Source organism: Heterodontus francisci, unplaced genomic scaffold (genome assembly GCF_036365525.1).
Source record: "Heterodontus francisci isolate sHetFra1 unplaced genomic scaffold, sHetFra1.hap1 HAP1_SCAFFOLD_2265, whole genome shotgun sequence".
Taxonomy (NCBI): Eukaryota; Metazoa; Chordata; class Chondrichthyes; order Heterodontiformes; family Heterodontidae; genus Heterodontus; species Heterodontus francisci.
The window spans coordinates 2,501-7,500 of NW_027140687.1; positions in this window are offsets into that span (position 1 = coordinate 2,501).

Below are 5,000 nucleotides of genomic sequence, written 5' to 3' on the forward strand. Positions count from 1 at the left end.
AGTGGGACGTCTCGGCCTCACACGAACAGCACAGAGATCAGCACACAGGAGACGGCGCACAACGAGTAATCTACCTAGCACGCCGCCGACCAAGTGGCCAAACTCTCGAGAGGAATGTCCGTCTGACACAAGGGACAGAAACGGGAGGTAACCGCTGAGCCTGAAACACCAGCAAATAAATGCTAGCCCGCCTGGGCCCTCCAACGTCGGACAGTCCTCGCCGTATCGATCGAGTGACCTGGGCACGCACTTTTTTTTTCCTTTCACACAGTGTGGGGTTGGCGGCGGCGGGGGGGGGGGAGAAAGCATGCAACTTGGTTGACGTCGCCTGGTCAACTCGCATCGGTTTTCCGTCCCCATGACTGTAAGGAGCAACCGCGACCAGCGTAGCCAAACAGGTCGACCAAAGCTTTCGGCGCTCGCACGGAGAGGTGATGCCAGCCGGCGTGCGTCGCCTAACTTGGACAAAATTCTGGGCACGCACTTTTCGTTTGAGAATAGGACATACATGTAGTGCAACCCAAGGAAACCAGGCGACGCCGCCACAATCTGCGCCTGACAGACAAAGATAACCGTTCACAAGGAGCCTTGTTATTTCGCACCAAGTCTTTTGCGGGCATAGTTTCTTTCTTTGACATGTATATCTGTATGAAGGTCGGCTTTGCTCTGCCATCGCAGCCTCCCTTCTTTGCTTTTCTCACTGTACCAACAGACATGTCATAGACTTTGGTTTTTTTTTCATTAATTCTTTTCCTGTGGGTGTGGTGTGCCTCCGCACCCCCCAATCTGTTCCAAGGCCTTGTTTTCTCTCGCTCGCCAAAACACTTTGTCTGTTTTCACAGCCAGTCTACCGGCCTAGACCCAACTGTGCGATATTTCAGAGCCGGCAACAGAGCATGGAAAGTCCGCCAGATTTACCCTTAAATGCTCATAAATGACTTCCAGGCACTCTTCGGAAGGTCTTTTATTTCAAAAGAAGGTCCTTCCTTGAGGGAGCACTTCTTCGGCCACTTTGCAAGTGCAACCGCTGCCAGCAAAAGTTCTGAAAATCGAGTTCCCGAAAATCTCCGGGTACCCCGCCAACCCCCAGCCACCCGAATCGCAAGTGTCAATTCGGCGGGTTGCCTGCCGGTAGTCCTTCCGAAAATGAGGCGCCAAATCGCCGCAACGGCCATTTTTCATTTCGGCATCGGGACTTCCGACGGCAACTGATTAACTAGCCCGGGGACTAGAGCGGCAGCAAATGCAACGTGCCCTCTTGGCGGGAGCAACTTGACCGCCCCCGTGGGGAAAGGTCAACTCGGGGCCCGGGAAAGTCGCCGAGTCCGACCCCATACACTTCCATGAGTTGGGGGTTTTGGCCTTCCCGGCCCAAGGCTCGCCTTATTTCGGCCTGCACTTTCGGAAAAGGGTGCATTCCTTTTGGTTAATGATTTCACCAGCCCGGGTCTTAGCCTCTGCCCCGACGGCTAAGTCTTTTGGTTAATGATTTCCTGCGGCTGGGACTACCCTTTCCCCCCGCCCTGCAGGCACCCGGGTCGGGAGGCCGTCGGGGGCACTTTCCGGGGCAAATCCGGACCCTTACGCAAGGGAGAGTGCGCCCCCCGCCTCGGCCGGGGGTCAGGCTGCCGCCTATTAAGCCCGACAGAAAACCCGAAAAATGGACGAAAATGGGAAAAAATCCCCATCCGAAAAAGGCTTAAAAGTCGGTTGGGCGGCAGCTAGGGTCGGTCTCTGCAGACCTGGAGGCTCGGGTGGACTCTTGGAATAAACGTCCAAGTCCCGACTTGCCACCTCCTACTACTGTGCAGATACCCCGCCAACCCCCAGCCACCCGAATGACAAGCGTCCGATCAGCGGGACGAATTTGACAACTCTGGCCGGACCTCTGGAACTCCATCCCGGGTAACCGGGGCAAATTTTTCCGCTTGATCGCCCTTCCACTGGTTAACCATTTGCCCTTTCGGACTTAGTCTCTGGACATTATTCGACGGATTTTCTGGTTAACCATTTGCCCTTTCGGACTTAGTCTCTGGGCATTATTTTCGACTTTTTGGTTAATGATTTCACACTTTTTACTTACTTTTGCGCTTTTTGGTTAATGATTACTCTGCTTACTGGTTAATTATTTGCCCTTTCGGACTTAGTCTCTGGACATTATTTTCGAGTTTTTGGTTAATGATTTCACACTTTTAACATATTTTTGCGCTTTTTGGTTAATGATTACTCTGCTTACTGGTTAACCATTTGCCCTTTCGGACTTAGTCTCTGCACATTATTTTCGACTTTTTGGTTAATGATTTCACACTTTTAACATATTTTTGCGCTTTTTGGTTAATGATTTCATACTTTTTACTTACTTTTGCGCCTTTTGGTTAATGATTACTCTGCTTACTGGTTAACCATTTGCCCTTTCGGACTTAGTCTCTGGACATTATTTTCGAGTTTTTGGTTAATGATTTCACACTTTTTACTTACTTTTGCGATTTTTGGTTAATGATTACTCTGCTTACTGGTTAACCATTTGCCCTTTCGGACTTAGTCTCTGGACATTGTTTTCGACATTTTGGTTAATGATTTCACACTTTTAACTTAATTTTGCGATTTTTGGTTAATGATTACTCTGCTTACTGGTTAACCATTTGCCCTTTCGGACTTAGTCTCTGGACATTGTTTTCGACATTTTGGTTAATGATTTCACACTTTTAACTTAATTTTGTGCTTTTTGGTTAATGATTTCATACTTTTTACTTACTTTTGCGATTTTTGGTTAATGATTACTCTGCTTACTGGTTAACCATTTGCCCTTTCGGACTTAGTCTCTGGACATTGTTTTCGACATTTTGGTTAATGATTTCACACTTTTAACTTAATTTTGTGCTTTTTGGTTAATGATTTCATACTTTTTACTTACTTTTGCGATTTTTGGTTAATGATTACTCTGCTTACTGGTTAACCATTTGCCCTTTCGGACTTAGTCTCTGGACATTATTTTTGGGTTTTTGGTTAATGATTTCACACTTTTTACTTACTTTTGCCCTTTTTGGTTACTGATTACTCTGCTTACTGGTTAACCATTTGCCCTTTCGGACTTAGTCTCTGGACATTATTTTCGAGTTTTTGGTTAATGATTTCACACTTTTAACATATTTTTGCGCTTTTTGGTTAATGATTACTCTGCTTACTGGTTAATTATTTGCCCTTTCGGACTTAGTCTCTGCACATTATTTTCGAGTTTTTGGTTAATGATTTCACACTTTTAACATATTTTTGCGCTTTTTGGTTACTGATTTCATACTTTTTACTTACTTTTGCGCCTTTTGGTTAATGATTACTCTGCTTACTGGTTAACCATTTGCCCTTTCGGACTTAGTCTCTGGACATTATTTTCGAGTTTTTGGTTAATGATTTCACACTTTTTACTTACTTTTGCGATTTTTGGTTAATGATTACTCTGCTTACTGGTTAACCATTTGCCCTTTCGGACTTAGTCTCTGGACATTATTTTCGGGTTTTTGGTTAATGATTTCACACTTTTTACTTACTTTTGCGATTTTTGGTTAATGATTACTCTGCTTACTGGTTAACCATTTGCCCTTTCGGACTTAGTCTCTGGAGATTATTTTCGAGTTTTTGGTTAATGATTTCACACTTTTTACTTACTTTTGCGATTTTTGGTTAATGATTACTCTGCTTACTGGTTAACCATTTGCCCTTTTGGACTTAGTCTCTGGACATTATTTTCGGGTTTTTGGTTAATGATTTCACACTTTTTACTTACTTTTGCGATTTTTGGTTAATGATGACTCTGCTTACTGGTTAACCATTTGCCCTTTCGCACTTAGTCTCTGGAGATTATTTTCGACTTTTTGGTTAATGATTTCACACTTTTAACTTAATTTTGTGCTTTTTGGTTAATGATTTCATACTTTTTACTTACTTTTGCCCTTTTTGGTTAATGATTACTCTGCTTACTGGTTAACCATTTGCCCTTTCGGACTTGGTCTCTGGACATTATTTTCGAGTTTTTGGTTAATGATTTCACACTTTTTACTTACTTTTGCGATTTTTGGTTAATGATTACTCTGCTTACTGGTTAATTATTTGCCCTTTCGGACTTAGTCTCTGCACATTATTTTCGAGTTTTTGGTTAATGATTTCACACTTTTAACATATTTTTGCGCTTTTTGGTTACTGATTTCATACTTTTTACTTACTTTTGCGCCTTTTGGTTAATGATTACTCTGCTTACTGGTTAACCATTTGCCCTTTCGGACTTAGTCTCTGCACATTATTTTCGACTTTTTGGTTAATGATTTCACACTTTTAACATATTTTTGCGCTTTTTGGTTAATGATTTCATACTTTTTACTTACTTTTGCGCCTTTTGGTTAATGATTACTCTGCTTACTGGTTAACCATTTGCCCTTTCGGACTTAGTCTCTGGACATTGTTTTCGACATTTTGGTTAATGATTTCACACTTTTAACTTAATTTTGTGCTTTTTGGTTAATGATTTCATACTTTTTACTTACTTTTGCCCTTTTTGGTTAATGATTACTCTGCTTACTGGTTAACCATTTGCCCTTTCGGACTTAGTCTCTGGAGATTATTTTCGAGTTTTTGGTTAATGATTTCACACTTTTTACTTACTTTTGCGATTTTTGGTTAATGATTTCACACTTTTTACTTACTTTTGCGATTTTTGGTTAATGATGACTCTGCTTACTGGTTAACCATTTGCCCTTTCGGACTTAGTCTCTGCACATTATTTTCGAGTTTTTGGTTAATGATTTCACACTTTTTACTTACTTTTGCGATTTTTGGTTAATGATTTCATACTTTTTACTTACTTTTGCGATTTTTGGTTAATGATGACTCTGCTTACTGGTTAATTATTTGTACTTTCGGACTTGGTCTCTGGACATTATTTTCGACTTTTTGGTTAATGATTTCACACTTTTAACATAATTTTGCGCTTTTTGGTTAATGATTACTCT